Here is a 21,380-nt window from a genome sequence, read left to right on the forward strand (position 1 = left end):
GTATTGTTCAAGTTTAAAATATCTTTTAAGCTGACAAGCTATTTAGTTGTAATATTTCTCTGGTGTCAATTAAGAGTATTTGTGTTATAGTCAGTCAGTGCTTATTTGCTTGTTTATTAATAGAAAGTGTCTGACAGTGAAGATTCCTGACAAGTAAGGGTAATGTATAATGCTGGGTGATTTATGAGTAAGGATTGATCATTGTTTACTGCAGTCCTGAAGCTGTGATGGTGAAACCCCGTTCTGTTTTCAATGATGAAGTGTAGTCATGCACTTAATTCGTATCCTCCAAAAAGAGCCTAGCAATTTAAAAGGGCAATAAAACACGTCATTAATTTTTAGATTAAAACCTCATTTACTCCCTGCTGTCATTTCACACTTTGCCCTGATGGTTTCACTTCCTAATGCCAATTGCGGTTAGATTAACAAAATTTTAGCTGTGGGAACAAATTTGATAAGTACTCCCAATTTCTCTTGTCTGAATGACAGATAATGGCTCGCTATATGAAAAAAGTATAATTCCCACCCTTATAAGACTGGTTTAAAGGCCATTTGTAAAATTAACATTATTCCTAATAAAATCAATTGTGAAAAGTGAATTACCAACAGATCAGAACATAAAAGGGGGCTGTGAGAATGAGTCAACTAGTATTTAATGATGATATTTTTAAGGTGTTGGTATGTCACCACAAACTGTACATATTTATATATTCAAATTCCCCACCAAATTCCCTACTTCCATACAAGTGTCAACATGGAGTAGGAGCTAGTTGTCTGCCTTTGCTTTGAGTTGTTGGAAAAAGGGTGACTGAAAGGAATAAAGAACAACATTGCTCTAAAATCTATCTTTCAACAGAAGGAACTCCTCTTTACCAAATACCTCTCCAGAACATTTTGTCTAAGAACTGGAACTCCCTGTCCTAATATGCACAACATGTCATCATAAAAAATAACTTCATACAAAACAAATTATAACAGGATTGGTCCACTTGTCCATACTTTCAAACAGACCATATATATTGGCTTTTATACTATTTTCATTTCTTTTTGTTCTTGAACATCGATCTTTCTTCAAAGACCAAAAATGATTAATGACTGAGACTCTTTAAGATGCTAGAAAGTAAATTCATTAATCTCGCACTCAGTATGCAGGCACATGCTCAATGAATTGCAAGTCAATGGGAGAATAACTTCGCTTGTGGAAGCAGGCATGTTCTGTTCACATATCCCCTCCAATTCAAATAATTTTTTTAAATGGGTGAGGTGTAAAAACAAGTGTCTTACTCAATATTTTACTGCTGCATGAGTTAGATTCACCTCTAGAGAATCAGTGCATATGTCATGTCTCTAGGTCCGACTCATTCCTTTGCATGTCCTTGCTGGTGATGCTGAATTTACCCTTGTTTCTTTACAATTTGGAATATTTTTATGCATTTGAGCACCAGACATGAAAAAAACAATGTACATGGAAAGAAGTAAAAATGTTTTACAAGTGATTTATTTTATACATCCCTCTCTCATTTCCACACCATTGGAGGCAGCATTATGCCTTGCAATTATCTGGAATTCCCTATCTTGAATCCTTTGCCATTTCGTTCGTTGTTTGTTCCTTTCACACACTCTTCAAAACCATTTCTTTGGCCAAGCAAGTTCCTTTAATAGCTTATTTTGCTCAACATTAATTACTATTCTTTCTTGCTTTGGGTTGTTTTCCCTAGTTAAAGATATTAGATTATTACAAATTGTTGTTACATTAGCAGTGCACTGTCATATAATGTACAATAAGTTATTAAGGAAATAGATGGAACCTTGATAAAAGTTTGTGTAACTGAAGAATGTGCTGATTTCACAGTTGCATCTATCTTATTGATAATCTTTATATTATGCAAAATTGAAGACTGACATAGAGTCATAGAGTCATAGAAATGTACAGCATGGAAACAGACCCTTCGTTCCAATCTGTCCATGCTGACCAGATATCCCAACCCAATCTAGTCCCACCTGCCAGCACCCGGCCCATATCCCTCTAAACCCTTCCTATTCATATACCCATCCAAATGCCTCTTAAATGTTGCAATTGTACCAGCCTCCACCACATCCTCTGGCAGCTCATTCTATACACGTACCACCCTCTGGGTGAAAAAGTTGCCCCTTAGGTCTCTTTTATATCTTTCCCCTCTCACCCTAAACCTATGCCCTCTAGTTTTGGACTCTACAACCCCAGGGAAAAGACTTTGCCCATTTATCCTATCCATGTCCCTCATAATTTTGTAAACCTGTATAAGTTCACCCCTCACATTTAGAATCAACTTGAAATAAATTTATTTCAGGTAGATGTAAACGATGTTCACTTATCTTAAAACATCCAATATATCAATCTCACTAATTACTATATCAATTGAGACTTCTGATAACTAATAACACGATCCTACCATTGAAGAATTTTCCCCTTCATTCCACTGTTCACTTTCCAGAGGGATCATTTCCTGTATTTCCTCCCCATTTCAGTTGTTCACCAGCTCACACCGACAGCTGCCATCTCCTGGCATCTGGGCAGTCACATGTTTTGGGTGAGTGCACATAATGTATCACAATTGTGTAGGGCAGGCCAGGTGAACCAGGGGATCTTTACCTCAACCATCATTGTTCATAGGTTCTCAAATGCAGAAGATGAAACAATGATCATACGTCTCTACACAGCCCATTGCCCAGGGCTCCAAACATTCTCTACATGCAAGACAGCCTCCCCCAATTTAAATAATCTATTGAATTATCCATTTACGGATCAACCACTTCAACATTCAAGAAAACGTAAATGGATTTGTGGTTTTTCTAAATATCTCCTCTGTCTGCAAATGTGCTCCTGCACGTTCTGCACTTTTAGTTTCTCCTTTCTCACTCAGTCTTTGATACCGTACACCATTTACACAAAACTCAACATGTGTTTCAGGAACACCATTCCTGAAGAATCAGAAGAATCCTCTGATTTCAGGGAGATCCCTCTTAGTTTCAGTTCCAACTTTGTCCGTCTTCTCAAACCTCCCAACCCTCAGCCAATCACATCCTTTGCCTTTTTAAACTTCTCATATTTCTGTACCTTGACTCAGATAACCTATACCTGCCCACTGCTGATCTTATTTCTGAAAACATGCATCAGGAATGGTGATTACATGTATGATCATAGCAATTTCAAAAACACTTTTATTCCTTCCGATTTTAGCTGTCTTCCCCATTTAAGAAACTGGCCAATTTGCATCACTTCCAAAGAAGAGATTTTGGATTTGAAAAGTTAACCGTTTCTCTGTCCACAGTTGCTGCCTGACCTCCTGAGTTTCTCCAGCATTTTCAGTCTTTATTTCAGATTTCCAGCATCCTCAGTACTTTGCCTTTATGTATGTCAATTCCACCTCCTGTGCAGTAAATAGGGATATATTAAAATCCAACTCAGAAGTGAATTTTCTGATAGTTTTCCTCCTTTCCCTCAGATACATATATTTGTTACAATCAACATCTAGCTAAAAACAAGACTTCAGGCAAATATACAATGCACTATCCACTTTTTATAACAACCTGACATGCTGGGGGTACCTTTCTCCAGTGGTGAAGTTACTGAACCAACAATGCAGTGTCAATGCGCAATTTTCAACTTCACTATGGCTCTCTTGGACATACGGGATTATGATTGTGTCCTTTAATCTCCTTATTGCTGATGCAATCTGGTTTGCAATGAGATACTGCCCTGAGGTCGGGGACTGAGATCAATGTTGTTTCAATTCTCACTGCCAATCAAGCTCCAATGTAATTATTTAGTTTCACAGCTGCAGTGGACTCTGACATTTGCTGCAACTCCAGAGCTAGTCTCAGTCTTTGTCAGATTGAGATTCCCTTCCTGAGGAAGCTGCTAACAGTCCATTTTAATTCATTCACAGAGGGCAATTAAGAATCAACCATGTCGCTGTGGGTCTAGAGTCACATGTAGGCCAGACCTGAGAAGGATGACAATTTCCTTTCCTAAAAGGCATTAGTGAACCAGATGGGTTTTTTTCCCGAAAATCGATAATATTCATCAGTAGACTCTTACTTGTAGTTTTTTATAAATTAAATTCAAGTCCCACCATCTACCATCTTCCCTGTTTCCTGGAACAAAACTACAAGTAGGAACAAGGATTGGGACTAGTGTTGGATAGAGCATTATTTGTGTAAAGACGGGAAAGGATACTGTGTCTAAGAAATGAACAGGGAAAGTGATGGACAGACACTTATGCTGTTTGGCAAAAAAAATCTTCTTGACAATATTTCCCACCACTACGTCCAATCTCTTCTGGGGTTTGACCTTGAATAATTTATCTATTCTCCCTTCAGGTCCAACTCTGGTGTCTAAAGACACAATTCCTAATGTTCACTGTCTAATCAATGTCCCAGTTAAACTCTCCCTTTTCCTTAGAATCTCTGCAAAATACCTTCAAATTCTTTGCCAATTTAAAGCTGCTATATACACACGAGTGCCTCAAATGAAGGGGAGTGACAGTGCACATATCTGTTAGGAAAAATTTAAACCTGGTTGAGCTGTTGAATAAGAATAATATGTTGTTTTAGTGTACACAAATGTGTCTTTATACTGCATTGACAGGCAGAAGGCTAAAAGAACACAGCAAGCCAGGCAGCATCTGGAGGTGGAGAAGTCAATGTTTCGGGCATAACCTTCTTCAGGACTCGGGTGGGTGTAGGGGGAGCTGCAGATAACGACAGCTTTAGGGGTGGGGGCTGGGTGATGAAATGGGCATAGGTGAAGACAGGTAGAGGGTACGACCTGGTTGGCAATGTGAGGAATGAATCTAGTTGGCGGCAAGGAGCAGGGGATGGGCTGGGAAGGGAGTCTGGGGATGGCTCCAGATTCACAGCAATATGGCGGCACGGCGGCACGGCGGCACAGTGGTTAGCACTGCTGTCTCACAGCGAGAGACCCGGGTTCAATTCCCACCTCAGGCAACTCCCTGTGTGGAGTTTGCACATTCTCCCTGTGTCTGTGTGGGTTTCCTCTGGGTGCTCCAGTTTCCTCCCACAATCCAAATATGTGCAGGTTAGGTGAATTAGCCATGCTAAATTGCCCGTAGTGTTAGGTGTAGGGGAATGGGTCTGGGTGGGTTGTGCTTCGACAGGTCGGTGTGGACTTGTTGGGCTGAAGGGCCTGTTTCCACACTGTAAATAATCTAATCTAATACGATTGATTCTTAACTGCCCTCTAGGCATTTAGAGGTGGGCAATAAATGTTGACCTAGCCAGTGACGCCTATATCCTGTGAATAAATAATTAAAAAAAGGTCATCTCTTCTATTAACATTTTTTACTCTTTGATTTCTGGTTTTGAATCATAAAATCCCTACAGTGTGGAAGCAGGCCATTTGACCCATCAATTCCATACTGACCTTCTGAAGAGCAATTCCTCCCCCAGACCCACTACCTCCCCCATCCTATCCCGGTAATCCTACATTTCCCATGGCTAATCCATTTAGCTTGCATATCCCTGGACAATACGGGAAATTTAACATGACCAATCCAGATTAACGTGCACATCTTCGAATCTGCGGCAGCATTCTGTTAAACTCACCCAGGGCCTTTTATCAGTTTTCCTGGGTGCCAGGTTTTGATCCATTTAGATATGATTAATTACTGCAAAGCAATTGAATTGTTTTTTTTCCTTCCTCTTTCCTCTCAGTCTTTACTGAATTTTATTCTGTTCATTTCATCAGCGAGGATGACAAGGAGAGTGGAGAGAGGGACAGAAGTATATACTTTAAAGACTATAGGGCACTACTGACCACAGCAGCTTCATTGATGAGAAAGAGAAAGAGAGACAATGATGCACAGAGACAAGTATAAAGAGAGAGAGAGACCACTGATCTAGAGAGAAAGACACACATAGAGATAATGAGAGAGTGAGAATCAGACAGAGACAATCACGGGGGGAAAGAAACAGAGACAGTCAGCGAAATAGACAGGCAGACAGAATCACAGAGAGACAATGGCAATCAGGGAGATGGAAAGATTGAGAAAAACAGAGAGAGAAAAAGAGAGCCACAACGTGGAAAGAGACAGAGAGAGAGAGAGAGAGAGATCGTGAGGAACACAGACAGCAAGAAACACAGACAGACAGAAAGCTGGAGACAGGAAACTGGCAGAAAACTTCTTTTGTCTTGTATCCTGTAACCAGTGAAAGGGTGGTTTGCTAGAATGACTTTCAGACACAGGGAAATATAACTCAAATATAGAACTATAATGTACTAACTGTCTCTGTTACCTCTTCTAAATGTATAGGAAGTTAGTTAAATATAAGAATGAGAAGTCTTTCTTTCAAAATAGACATGAGCAGAGATTTTATTTTGGGAGCCATGCTATGTTGTGATAAAACATTTACAATATAGATTATGTTTTGGGATTTGGATTTTGAAATAGAGGCAGTGAATTGTGAATCAGTTCTGTGAAGATAATTCTTTTAAAAAAAGGTAAGGAAATAATTTAGAACAGTGACCAAAGTGTACGAACTCCAAGAAAGCATGTGATTCCAGCATTCCTGAGGTGTCAATGGAGGGAATCTTATATTGCTGAGTTTATACCAGACCGGAAAACCATTAGTTTTAGCTTTGAGTTCAGTTCAGAAGAAAGGACAGTTTCCCCTTGTAGGAAAATCAGGCCTTCAGTTCAGCAGACACACTACTTGAGGTGTTTTAGTTTGTGGAGCTGTTAAGAGTTCGGATTGAAATCTTCGAGGTGTTAGAACTGAATCAGAATTGTGAAAGGTTCATGGCAGTAGGTCATAGAATCATAGAGATGTACAGCACAGAAACAGACCCTTCGGTCCAACTCATCCATGTTGACCAGATATCCCAACCCAATCTGTCCCACCTGCCAGCACCCGGCCCATATCCCTCCAAACCCTTCCTATTCATATACCCATCCAGATGCCTTTTAAATGTTGCAATTGTACTAACCTCCACCGTTCCTCTGGCAGCTCATTCCATACACGTACCACCCTCTGCGAGAAACAGTTGCCCCTTAGGTCTCTTTTATATCTTTCCCCTCTCACTCTAAACCTACGCTCTCTAGTTCTGGACTCTCTGACCCCAGGGAAAAGACTTTGCCTATTTATCCTATCCATGCCCCTCATGATTTTATAAACCTCTATAAAGTCACCCCTCAGCCTCTGATGCTCCAAGGAAACCAGCCCTAGCCTATTCAACCTCTCCCTATAACTCAAATCCTCCAACCCTGGCAACATCCTCTTAAATCTTTTCTGAATCCTTTCAAGTTTCAGAACATTCTTCTGATAGGAAGGAGACCAGAATTACACACAATATTCCAATGTGGTCTAACCAAACGTCCTGTACAGCTGCAACATGACCTCCCAACTCCTGCACTCAATACTCTGACCAATAAAGGAAAGCATACCAAACGCCTTCTTCGCTATCCTATCTCCCTACAACTCCACTTTCAAAGAGCTATGAACCTGCACTCCAAGGTCTCTTTGTTCAGCAACACTCCCAAGGACCTTACCATTAAGTGTATAAGTCCTGCTAAGATTTGCTTTCCCAAAATGCAGCACCTCGCATTTATCTAAATTAAACTCCATCTGCTATACCTTAGCCCATTGGCCCATCTGATCAAGATCCCATTGTAATCAGAGGTAACTTTCTTCGCTGTCCACTACACCTCCAATTTTGGTGTCATCTGCAAACTTACTAACTGTACCTCTTATGCTCCAAATCATTTATATAAATTATGAAAATTAGTGGACCCAGCACCAATCCTTGTGGCACTCCACTGGTCACAGGCCTTCCTTCTGAAAATCAACCCTCCACCACCACCCTCTGTCTTCTACCTTTGAGCCAGTTCTATATCCAAATGGCTAGTTCTCCCTGTATTCCATGAGATCTAACCTTGCTAATCAGTCTGCCATGGGGAACCTTGTCGAACACCTTACTGAAATCCATATAGATCGCATCTACTGCTCTGCCCTCATCAATCCTCTTTGTTACTTCTTCAAACAACTCAATTAAGTTTGTGAGACATGCTTTTGGTCTGGAATAGAATCATCAAATTCCTTGTAGTCCAAGGAAAAGAAGCTGGGAGGGGTCAGTTAAGTAAGAACTTAAAGAATTGAAATAGGAGTTGAGTGTCTTTAAAAGGATACTTTGGGAAACAGTTTGAAACTTTGTTTTGCTGTTTGTGTTTCCAATTGTTTTATAAATTAATAAAGCTTTGTTTTATTTTATTTAGTGTAATAAATTTATGTTCTGTTCTTAGAGAACATTGCAACCTTGTGTGAATAAGTTCCAGTGACTAACCCTAAGGTAACCAACAGCAAAACCATTTAAAATATTAAGGCAAGTTTCATTCTGGAATCTGATTGATCCAGTTTTGCCATCAACTGAGATTATACTAGTCCCCAGAGGAAGTGCAGGCTTGAATTTATTCAAATTAGAGTTAGATTTCTGATAGGCACAGCAGACAGCAGGAACGTGGAGTTGAGACCACAGCCAGATCACCATTGATCTTATTGAATGCAGAGCAAGCTCAAAGTGCCAAATAGCTATTCCTCAATCCTATTTAGAGTTCGCATGTGAAATCAAGAAGTTTAATTATGATTAAAACTGAGGGGCTCAAATAATAAATTAGTAACAACATAGCCAAATTGATGTTGAGTTAATTTCTAATAAAATGCATAGGAGACTATATTGATTTAAGGAACATTAATTGCACATTATATTTAAATTTATCTATTGTTAAATTATATGCTGCATTTACCTATTGAACTCTTGGACTGGCAGGAGTCTGTTTGCTTCAGATGGAACATTTGAAGTTAGCTGCTTGTCAATTTTAGATTTGTTATTTTAAAACCAATTAAATTTGTATATAAAAACCTCCTAGAGAGTTTCAGATGCCTTCTTTCTAAAATTTACCAATACAAAGCGTTACACTGGACAGTGGAATAAATGCAGAGACTAAACTCTACCTCTTCAAACTAGTTCAAAGGTTTAGGAAACCAGACATGAAGAATAAATGAAAAAGTTAATTTCAAGTTATTTGTATTGGCCCAATCTAATTAATACAAAGGCTTTTCATATTATTGTTGTCATTGATTATTTTGTTATTAAAATGCAATATGGAATAAATAGTCACAGCTCATTATTTATAAAACAAATAGGGTGCTTTCATCAAACTTTATATCCACCATTATAAATTAGATTTACATAATTTACATAACTTTGTACCTGCTCCTACGAATTGACCTGCCTCCAAATCTCCTGTGGTTACTGAATGATGGAAGATGCTTCAGTTCTGAATATGCCATTCTCGCAGTTCAAGACTTATCTGGTCCTTTGGGGGGAAACAATAATAAAAATTGAGAACAATTTGTCTTACTTGCGTTTAATGTCATTTATATTAATATCTTGGAGGAATGCAATACGGAGTTTGTTCATTTACTACTCTGTGTTGTTTTATTGTTAGGACCTTACTGTGTGGAGATTGATGAGTGTTTGAGTTCTCTATGTCTCCATAATGGAACATGCCATTATCTTGTTAATGGCATTAGCTGTATTCATCCAGCTGGATTCTCTAGCAGACAATGCGAGATGAATAACAATGACAGCAAGGAGAGCACCTGTCAGTTTTCTGGGAATGAATGACTGTGATGCCAATATTAATGAATGTCAAATTGGACCATGTCAGGATGGCATCCAATGTGTTGTTGGCATAGATTGTTACATATGTATGTTCACCAAGATTCCCTAGATGAGGCTCTGAGATTTGAAACATGTGCATGAAACCAAAGTCTGCACACTACTTCATGTACTGGTGCAACATTTCCTGAATTTCAGTACTCCAGGGTTTGCATATATTTATTGCACCTCTATTTCAGGACCAGATTCAACAGCTTGTTGTGTCACCATAGTTTTACCAGATTGTAGGGTTGCTCTCTCATTAGAGAGATACAACTGCTGGTGATTTAAACTGAGGGTCACCATACCTCAGGCAAGGGGAGAGGTTGAGAAGGAGAGTATTTCACAGTAATCTCAGCTGGTGATGGGAATTGAACCCATGCTGTTGGCATCACACTGCTTCGCAAATATGGTAATGACAATGCAGATATCCAATACGTACTCCTACCATGCCAGAAAGCAGAGGTCCTTAAGGTAAAGATTTCGTTAACAAGCATAAATTAAACTGACATTAATTTGAAGATACAACTGTTGACAATTCACTTGCTCAGTGTGTGACAGCTCAACAACGTCAGAGTTCCTCATCTTCAAAGTGCCATGGCTTCAAGTGTCACTCTGACACAGTCTGAGTGGTCTTTATAGATGCTCCATCCTACAGTCACAATAATAGAAACTGAACGTCATTCAAGTCTGATCTATCAACAATGAAGTCCACACTCTCCAAACTACCCTATTCTCCCGACTGTAACAAACTCAGAAAAAGTCATAGACTCAAATGAGGAGCAAGTTTTAGAAAAATCCTCAAATCTCAAGATTATCCTATATAATAGTGAATCAAAGACATTTAAGCAGAATTGGATTTCATCCCAGATTGTAGAAAGCAGGTTTTTGATGTTTCTTGGGATGAGCTTGAATACTTTAGATGGCTGTGCACACCATTACGTTATCATTTACAGAGTTTAAAATTACAGAAGAAATGTTCTGTGTGATAGAAATATATATTCAGTAGCGATTAATGGTGAAATGCTGACAGCAATTGCTAATAAAAGAGGAAATGTTCCGAGGGCTGGGAGAAATAGGTTTGCCTTGAGAGTTCTGCATCTGTAACAGAGACATCCTCTACTCATTCATCCTCATGATCTGCGTGTCTAATTGTCTCACATTTGCTGTACTTTGGCAGATCTGAAATAAGGAGGAGAAAGTGAGGACTGCAGATGAGATCTGAAATAAACCTGAAAGTAAGCAAAGAATTGAGTTTTCCTTAGCACCTCCTTGAATGCTTTATGATGGGAGGCTGAATTACTGTCACTTCATAGTCACATTGTTGGTTTCTGAATATTTAGTGAAGTTTTTAATCATGTTGATATTTTCACAAAACATCTCGAATTGGTACTTGAGGTATATTTTAAAGTTTACAAAAAGCAGGCTGCAAGACGAACATAGAAAGTAAAAGTGAGCGACTAAATATTATTAAGCTTTCTCTGGACAGTCCAGAGCAGAGCAAAGTGAGACAAAATTTAGTAGAAATTATGAAAATTATGATGGATATAGATTTAGCAGATGAATGACAATATGTTCATTCTTCTGGTTTGAGAATAAGTGACAATAAGACAACATCAAGTTGATCTCATGACTAAGAAAGAGAGCAATGAATAAGATAGAAGAAACATTTAGTTAAGGCCAATCATTTGAAGAAGGAACCTGCTGAAAGAAACCTATCCTATTCATCCCTTTTTTGAAGATTGACATAATAATTGAAATCACTAATCTCTCTACTATAGGAAGGATGTTGTGAAACTTGAAAGGATTCAGAAAAGATTTACAAGGATATTGCCAGGCTTGGAGGGCTTGATCTACAGGGAGAGGTTGAATAGGCTGGGGCTGTTTTCCCTGGAGCATTGGAGGCTGAGGGGTGACCTCATAGACGTTTACAAAATCATAAGGGGCATGAATAGGGTAAATAGACAAGGTATTTTCACTGGAGTGGGGGAGTCCAGAACGAGAGGGCATAGGTTTAAAGTGAGATGGGAAAGATTTAAAAGGGACCTAAGGGGTAAGATTTTCACACAGAGGGTGGTGCATGTATGGAATGAGCTGCCAGAGGAAATGGTGGCAGCTGGTACAATTACAACATTTAAAAGGCATCTGGATGGGTGTATGAATAGAAAGGATTTAGAGGGATATAGGCCAAATGCTGGCAAAAAGGACTAGATTAATTTTGGGTATCTGGTCAGCGTGGATGAGTTGGACTGAAGGGTCTTTTTCTGTACTGTACGTCTTTATGACTCTATGACATTATAACTAAGAAGGCCATGCTTTTGTACAGTGTTGTACAATGGACTGGGTCTTTGCTGCTCAGGCAGGTAGCTTGATTTGGGTTCTTTGCTGGATCAATGCACCTGCCTTGGGAGAAAGTGCACTGTCTGATACAGGTTTTGCTCCTGAAGATGTGGGGGTCATTTACAGGAGGTTATCAAGCCTGCTCCTCCTAAACAAAGATTAGAGGTGATCACAGGGGTGACCATATGCCAAGGCAGCCTGTTCATAGCTTAAAAAAAGCCCTCACCACATACATCCCCTAAGTTCTCCAGCCACTGCCTATGCCCAAACCATGCCAACTCATGCCTCTCCATTCATCCCCATGACCTATTGTTTTCATGCCAGCTTAAATCTGACTCATGCCAACTAATACCCTTACCCACCATGCACTTCCCTTACACATTCTGTGAACACTTAACTTGTATCCACATGGGCACATACTAGGAGCTATGTTGAGAAAAACATTTAGAATGAATATTTAAATATGTATTACCAGTTTCACTTTTTAAAAAATCCCTTTCATGAATGCCCCCTTAAAACTTTAAAGTACTCAAGTACTTAATCTCTTTTCAAGCTAAACAGACATTGATTCATAACTCAGCATCAAAGACAACTAACCCATTAATGACCTATGTGTGTTGTCAATCAAACAGTGAAAAAAGTGGAAAGCAACCTGCCATTCAGGCTGATATAATTACAGTAGTGCCTGCTGATACCCATGACTGTCAGCAACTGTAAGTGCTCCCTAATCCAGAAACACACCCGCGCTCAATTCAGACCCATTATGTCATCCGTGAAATTCTGATGATATCATCCGTGAAGGCTGCACTGCACATGCACAGAGAAGAAGTGGGATATTGACCCAAGAGAGTGGGAATGCAGGAGTGGGGAGTGAGGATGTTGAGGGATTAAGGACATTGAAGCAGCAAGGGTGGGAGAGTGTGAGGACATGGGTTTGGGGAGGGTTCGGATGGTACTGGAGGTACCGATAACTCTCTTTTCTACCTCAAATGGTGCCTTGAACTCCTCTCAAACTGCTTTAAGAGGTAGTTAATGGGCTTTGGTTGATATCTGAATTGAAAGTTGCTACCTCCACCAAGGCTGCCCTCTGTCAGTACTGCATTGGACAGTGAGTTCAGGTGATGAGCTCAGGCTCTAGTACAAGATTCCTATCACAGCTTTCTAATTATGAAATGAGGCAAGCTCATGTGAGACCAGCATTTTGGTCACTTCTGGACAAGGTAGATTGTCAGTGGCTCAGAGTAAGGAACCTTTGCAGTCATGGAGACCACTGACTCAGCTAGTAAAAAATCTCAAAAGTATCTTTGATATGGAAGGCACTTAAGATTTACTGGCAAATGATTTTAATTATGTTGCTATTTTCTCTACTGTTTGAATGTGCAACGTACCACTTTCCCAGCAGAGAGAACAAACAAATGTCCTGACCCCATTCTTCATTATTGCATACTGTTCTTGCCATCTAATGATTTGCCTTCAGATTTCACGCCTTCTACTGTCTTTTCTGAATAAACACCTTGCACCTTTGCTCTTGCTGCTTCAGATTGAGGTCAGCAGCTCACTGAGTAGAGCACCATGTCTGTGAATAAAGCTTATCATCAGTTTTATCAACAATGGTCCCTCAGAACCACAGTATGATGATTAAAGTAATAGTCTGGTCTTAGGTTAATGCAAGGTTAGGACAATTGACCTGTTGCTCAGTTCCCATTTGAGTAACAAGTAATGAGTTAACCAGAATTGAAATATATCAACATGCTATCAAATGCTGTTCTAACATTGCAATCTGCCCCTCTGGTTTTCTTTTAAAATTCTGATAACCCTGTGACCAGATTACTGAGCTGTTCTGTATTCTGAAGAGATACAAATGGTGTTTGAGTGCACTGGAATGGAAAGTGGGAGATACAGGCTGGAATAGCATGTTTAAATGATTAATTACTCTGGAAAACAAAACTCATGTATCCTGATCTGAGAGATTTGTATCTGATAGGAAACTCCTATGAATGCATGCAATATTGCAATTAATTAAATCCTGTCAGCCGTCCATTTGGGTCTTGAACAAATACGATAGAAACTCAGTCCCTCACTGTGAACTCTCTCCAGGTTGATTAACTGCTGATTGAAAAAAAGTGACATTAAAATCTAGCCTCATGGAAGTGCTCGACATTTCTTTTAAAGGGTATTATATTTGCCATCTGTATAGAAGAACCCTTTCAAATAAGCTCAGGAAATTATCATCTGTTGCCCTAACCTGGCTACATCAGTTCATTTAGATTAAAAGTTGGGGCTAAATGTTCATCTTTGACAAACAAAGTACAGGCAGACATAGAGAGCAACATCATTGGCAGAATAGTTCCAATGCATCCCAACATGGAAATTAGAAGCAAATCACAGGTTTTCAGTGTGCTGCCAGAATACTAAAGACCACATTTAGAAGGCTCTGAGTTCACACAAAAATATGAAATAAAAATCACACAACACCAGGTTACAATCCAACAGGTTTATTTGGAGCTGACGAAGGAACAGCGTTCCAAAAGCTTGAACTTCCAAATAAACCTGTTGGACAATAACCTGGTGCTGTGTGACTTTTACTTTGTTCACTCCAGTCCAACACTGGCACTGTGACATCACAAAAATATAAGCAATTGGGTTTAGAGTAGGCCGTGTGCCTCCTTGAGCTATTTAATAAGTTCACAGCTCAACTGCATTTTACTTTTCTCTTATTCATTCATGGGATGTGGCCTTTACTACCTGGGCCAACATTTATTGCCCCATCCCCTGTTGAAAGTCAATTCCATTGCTGTGGATCTGCAGTCACGTGCAGACCAGACCAGTAAAAATGGCAGATTTCCTTCCCTCAAGGATATTAACAATCAACATGATCATCATTAAATGTTTAATTCCAGATTATTATCGAATTCAAATCTCACCATCTGTCATGAAGGGCTTTGAACCCAAGACCCCACAGCATTACCTGGGTCTCTGGTTAGCAGTAACACCACCAGGCCATTGCCTTCCCTATCTCTCTGTTGCTAGACTTTACTGTCCAAACATCTATTGAACTTAGGTTTGAATCTATTCAATGACTGTGTGTTCACAGAACTTTAGAATTATCTATCCATAATGTATAATTATAATCTGATGCATAATTCTCAGAGACAGAAGAAGTATTGTCTCCTCTCAGTCCTAAGTGGCTGACTTTTACTCTGGCTCCAGATACCCTAATCAAGGAGTATTCAAAACTCTCAGCATCTAACCCACCAAGCCCTCTAAGGATTTCACACATTTCAATGCGAGAACCTTTCACTGTTCTTAATTCAAGAGGGTCTGGATCCATTCTAGTCTATCTCTTTAATGTGGCTCTCATCGTTCACATTTAACACCGGCTCTGCAATCTATTCCATCAGAGTCAGTCCAGGTACAAGTTGGGGCACACTCTGGATCTCCTTGTTGGAGAAATAAGTGACTATATTGAAGTTAGCTCTAACTAAGTGGGAAATAGTTAGACAGGTGTTAAGTTAGACAGGTAATTACTTTAGCAGGTAATTTCCGATCTGTCAGGATTGCTGATGGAAATGTAAAGGGACAAGAAGGACTCTGTGCAACTTTCAAATCGCAGGGAGTGGCAACTCTCTTGGGAAATAGATATAACTGAAAATATTGAACCCTTGCAGTATTTTTCAGGCTGAAGCCATTGAAAGGAGGAAACAAAATACTGCCTTGCTGCAGAAGCAAATAGGTTTTCATATTGCTATATCTATGATTATTAGAGTCATAGAGTTATAGAGTTATACAGCATGGGAACAGACTCTTCAGTCCAACTCATCCATGCCAACCAGATATCCTAAATAATCTAGTTCCATTTGCTTGCATTTGGCCCTTATTCCTCTAAACCCTTCCCATTCATTCACCCATCCAGATGTCTTTTGAATGTTGTAATTGAACCAGCCTCCACTGTCTTCTCTGGCAGCTCATTGCAAACATGCATCACCCTCTGCGTAAAAAGGTTGTCCCTTAGGTCCCTTTAAAATCTTTCTTCTCTCATCTTAAAACTATGTCCTCTAGTTTTGGACTCCCCTATCCTGGGAAATAGACTTTGGCTATCCATGTGCCTCATGACTTTATGAACTTCTGTAAGGTCACCCCTCAGCCTCTGATGCTCCAAGGAGAAAAAAACCCAGCCTATTCAGCCTCTCGCTGTAGCTAAAACCCTGCAATCCTTGCAACATCTTTGTAAATCTTTTCTGTACCCTTTCAAGTTTCACAACATCCTTCCTTGGAGGGTCAGTGTAGACTCAATGGGCCAAATGGCCTGCAATCACACTGCAGGCATTTTATGAATTTATGATTCTTTCGCAGGGAGACCAGAATTGCATGCAGTATTCCAATAATGGCTTAACCAATGTTCTGTTCTGCTGCAACATGATGTCCCAACTCCTGTACTCAGTGTTATTTTAAACCTTTTCTTCCCAGTGCCTTTCATTTCGCAATGCTAGAGTCCTGTTGCATGAAGACAGTCTTAATCAAGTATTGTCAGGGTAGTAGTGACAGAAAATAATGATGCTGGTATACACATTGAGGAGAAAAGTGTGCAGTGATACTTGAAAATATGTTCCTGCGATTACTCTCCAGTACTGACTCCCCCAGCATCAAATCAGCAAAGAGGCAGAGAGAAATTCTGGCGCTGGAATAATTTATTCTCGAAATATACACACTGCGGAAGCAATGAAATATGTAGAAACAAATTTAACTTCAGAATAGACAGAAAGAAAATAATTAGAAATGCGTGGAACCAGTACAATACCCTCAAATATTCTTTAATAGATGGTACAATATAACCTAAAGATTTTGATTGGTTAACGATTTGCCTGAAGAATTGACTTAAGGATATGCAGAATAGAACAAAATAGTAACAGTTGATGGATCAATCCCTTCCCTGGCAACAGAAAAGAACAAGAACAAACTGTTGCATTCAAAACAAACCAAACCCAAAATTCTTAAGTAGCAATTGAAACAATTATCAGTGTTGCATGTTGTTAGAGCAGAAATTGTTTGCTTCCATTAAGATAACTGGCAACAGTGAATTTTCCAGTTGGCTTCATAATGCAATGAGGAAGCTCACAATAGGTCAAGTGATCCTTGATTCTTCATACAATTGTTACCCTTCACTCAAGCGGATGATATGCTGGCTCATCACTACAGTGTTATTAGCAGCCTTTGTGATTTACATTATTGTCAGCATCTCCACCGGGAAGCAGCTAAAAATTTCTACAATATCAACTCGTTTCATTAAGTTCATGGTCACTTGTAATAGAGCGTTAAGGTAATTATACAATTTGGTGCTTTAGAATAAAATCACAATGTAAAATGAAGAACATCTTCAGCAAGAGTAATTGAGGAACCCCATTTATGAACTTAGATCAAAACTGGTTATTTAAACATACAAATTGGCTCTGCAGTGTAATATATGAGAACCCATATTAGTTAGTAAGTAATGTGAACTGGATTTGGTGCCAAACAATAAACATTGGAAAGGTTCTCGTTTCAGTTCCTGGTCAGCCAAGAGTTAGTTGGGATGCCACAAGGTACTAGGATTGGCAAGGGTTAGCTTCACAGTTGTTATCAAAGCCCACACTTTGGCAGCTCTTAAAGCACCCAATACTGAGTTGTGTGCTGGCACTCATTGCCTAGGCTCACACACAAAGAACATGGATATTAGACAGAGGCATGTCCCCGGAGGGGATTGAAGGAGAAAAAGCGAAAATATGCTTCCAAAATGGGTGTAACACAGTTGAATTTATATATAAAACAAATAAATTAGAAAGCACACCCTCTAAGGGATTCACACTTCATTGAAGAATTTGATCCTTTTCTTAAGCATGTCAGGTTATCTCTGGCTTTGTCCAAAAGTTATTGAACCCGGGACAAAGCCTTCTGCTCCATCCAGGCTGTGCCTGTTTTTCGATTGAGCTCTTCAATGAATCCCAATCCCCTATTCCTTCCCCATTACCATGGGTTTCTTTTCTCCATTTTGCTATTGAATGTTACTAATGACTTGGATGCCAGTAGCCTTTCAGATAGTGTATTCCGGATCACAACAATATACTGCTGTTTATTTATGTTGCCTCTTGTTCTTTTGCCAATCATTTTAAACCCTGGTTACCTACCCTTCTGCCAATGGGAACAGTTTCCCCTTATGTACACTAACACCCCTATTAAAACTTTTCTTAACTTTGTCTGCTCCAAGGAAAAGAGCTATAGCTTCTCTTGTCTATCCAAAAAAAACCAAAATCACTGACCTTTGGTACAATCTAGTAAACCTCCTCACCTGAATTAGCCCTGATTAAATCTCATGGAGTTAGATTAGATTCACTATGGTGTGAAAACAGGCCCTTTGGCCCAACAAGTCCACACCAACCCTGCAAAGAGTAACCCACCCAGACCCATTTCCCTACCCTATATTTACCCCTGACTAATGCACCTAACATTATGGGCAATTTAGCATGTCCGATTCACCTGACCTGCACATCTTTGGACTGTGGGAGGAAACTGGAAAACCCAGGGAAAGCCCATGCAGATATGGGGAGAACATGCAAACTCCACACAGACAGTCACCCGAGGCTGGAATTGAACCTGGGATTCTGATGCTGTGAGGCAGCAGTGCTAACCACTGAGCCATAGTGCCATCCCATGATTATTGGCTTGAAACCAGTTGTTTCTTTTTGCCTAAAACTACATCGCTCAATTGTTGCACATTGTTTTCTTTTCTTCACAAAACCTCTGATAGCAAATTGTGTTAAAATTCCATTGACTGCAAGCACTTGAGGGTGAAGGGAAATGAGTCACATCTGAATCAGTTCGATTTGATTTTCAGTAAACCACAGAGACTGTCACATGTGGGAGTGGGATAAAGGTGAGTGAGCCAAATTTGAGGACCGACGGGAGTGAGGAACAGAGAAGGTAGGAAACATTGAAAGGTCTTGAAGAAAATGAGGACAGTCAAAGGACAGAACCCTTGAGGGCTGGCTTGCCTGAGGAATCATTTCTAGCAATGGTCAGTCCCATCAGTAGAAAAAGAAGAGGCATGTAGGAACAACAATCCAAAGAAAAGTCAATGCAAAAGTTATATTAATTGCTTTTTAAAATGATTTGCAAGGTTCCTTTTTTTTCTGCAGAACTTACAAGTGATTTTGTTGTCTGATTTGTTTTGAGAAGTTATTCCTACTGTCAGCTTACTCAGTCACAGGGCAGTACAGCTATAAGACAATGGGAAAATGTTTGCTCACTAACCAGTTTTTAAACATTCCTCATCATCCATTTGTGAAGCTGATGTTGGTTTCCCTGCTGGATTATTAACTTACTATGCAGTTTTGGTTGCTATTTAATGGCATCTTTTTTAAAAAGCCATTTACACATTTGGAACAGCCTTATAATTGCTCTTTATATAAATGTTTTCAAATGTAAAATTGGTCATCAGAGTACAGAATACTGAAGTTTAAGCATTTTCTTATTCTGATGTTAATTGTTTCACTAATTGGCAATTTACAGCATGATGTATTCCTGTGTTGAGTAGTGCTGCTCAAAGCTATTATTAGTGCAATGTAGATCAGGTCAACAAATCCTCTCCAATATGGTAATTTCCTCTGCGTGGGTGAAGAGATAACAAAGTGCTTGTGGAAGCTGATGAAGCTCTTTTAACACAAAAAGAATCAAAATTGTTGTCATTCATGGCAAACTTCAATAACTTCACATTTTTGTGGGGGCAAGATAAAAGTTTCTTATTACTGAGGGAGGATGGGCAGGTCAAACACTGCTGGTCTGCGTTATCAAGCCTGAGCTGTTAGTTTGCAGAGGCAAACCTTTAATTCTTCACTGACACTTTCAAGAGGTAGAATTTCTCAAACCTCAATACCAGGTATTGCTGGATATCACATTCTTTGGTTGCGTTGACAACAAACAGGAAAGCTGTAGCCAATTGGTAAAGAGAATGCAAGATATCTGATTAAAAAAAACTCTATTGTAGGGTGTTCCATTTGCACACCAACTATTTATCAAATCTATTAACTTATTGTGGAAGACTTTGTTAGTTTAGTTTGCACGTTGCTGGCAATCATAGTTACCTAATATCAGCTGTACTCCACTTGTGTTGGATTTTTCAAAAAAATCAAGTATCATGTTGTGTTGCACAAGTTGGTGCACATACAGACTTTAGAACAAATCAGATTTTGAAACATTAAACATGCACGGTAAGCAGTCAGCATGTGATCTTTCATTTTCCATCAGTAAGTAGATGATCCTACACATTAATACCCAAGCTGTGAATTCATGATTCCAGTTTGGCTGTTTTTTTTTCACTCATTTATAGAATATGGCCAGGCCAGCATTCATTATCCATCCCTAGTTGCACAGAGGACAGTTAAAGGTCAACCACATTGCTGTGAGTTTGGAGTCACTTTTCTTCCTTAAAGGACATTAAGAGGCATTTGGATGGGTATATGAATAGGAAGGATTTGGAGGGATATGGGCCGGGTGCTGGCAGGTGGGACTAGATTAGCTTGGAATATCTGGTTGGTATGGACAGGTTGGACTGAAGGGTCTGTTTCCATGCTGTACATCTCTATGACTCTAGTGATGTAGATTGATTTTTCCCCCAACAATTGATAATGGTTTCATTGTCATCATTATATTCTTATTTCCAGATTTTTACTGAATTCAAATTCCACCGTCTACTGTAGCAGAATTTGAATCCAGGTCCACAAAACATTACCTGGGGTTCCTGATGAAGGACTTTTGCCCGAAACGTCGATTTCGCTGCTCCTTGGATGCTGCCTGAACTGCTGTGCACTTCCAGAACCACTAATCCAGTCTCTGGATTAATTGTCTATCAATAACACCACTAGGTCATTCCATTGTCCTTTGTGAAGGCCTCCAAGAATAGATGGCATAACCAAGGTGTGGATCACTTGGTCTCTACACTCTCCAGTGCATCCGAGTGGCTGGTTTCAGAGAGGCTGAAAAAGCTGTGAAAGCTGAAGAACGAAGAGAACAAGACAAATAGGCTGCAGACAAGAGCAGACAAAGAGAGGATAGTTCTTCAATGATTGGACTAAATTTAAACCTTCTTTTAAAAAATGGTGACATTTTTTATGACTGTGATCATTAGGATGTTAGAGCAGAGAATAGGGAATATTCTATATTAGGCATCCAATGTAGACATGAACTATTCCCAGTTTGGGTATAACATTGGTGGATTTACATTTAGTAGATTAGTAAACTTATGCCTGCACTATACAGGGGATATGTGTGGGCCCAGGAACATGATGCAGCA

General features: G+C 39.5%; 1 long non-coding RNA gene across 1 annotated transcript in view; it reads right to left on the reverse strand.

Moving 5' to 3' along the window:
• Positions 1 to 2,462: 2,462 nt before the first annotated feature.
• The window catches only part of LOC140469635 (uncharacterized), a 37,981-nt gene continuing 19,063 nt past the window's right edge, over positions 2,463 to 21,380 (reverse strand). Inside the window, exons 2-4 of the long non-coding RNA XR_011956183.1 lie at positions 20,820 to 21,081; positions 9,269 to 9,374; positions 2,463 to 3,410 (exon numbers count right to left, since the gene is read on the reverse strand). This is a non-coding gene — a long non-coding RNA (uncharacterized lncRNA). The remainder of the gene's footprint in view (positions 3,411 to 9,268; positions 9,375 to 20,819; positions 21,082 to 21,380) is intronic.

The sequence above is a fragment of the Chiloscyllium punctatum genome, chromosome 49 (assembly GCF_047496795.1).
Source record: "Chiloscyllium punctatum isolate Juve2018m chromosome 49, sChiPun1.3, whole genome shotgun sequence".
NCBI lineage: Eukaryota > Metazoa > Chordata > Chondrichthyes > Orectolobiformes > Hemiscylliidae > Chiloscyllium > Chiloscyllium punctatum.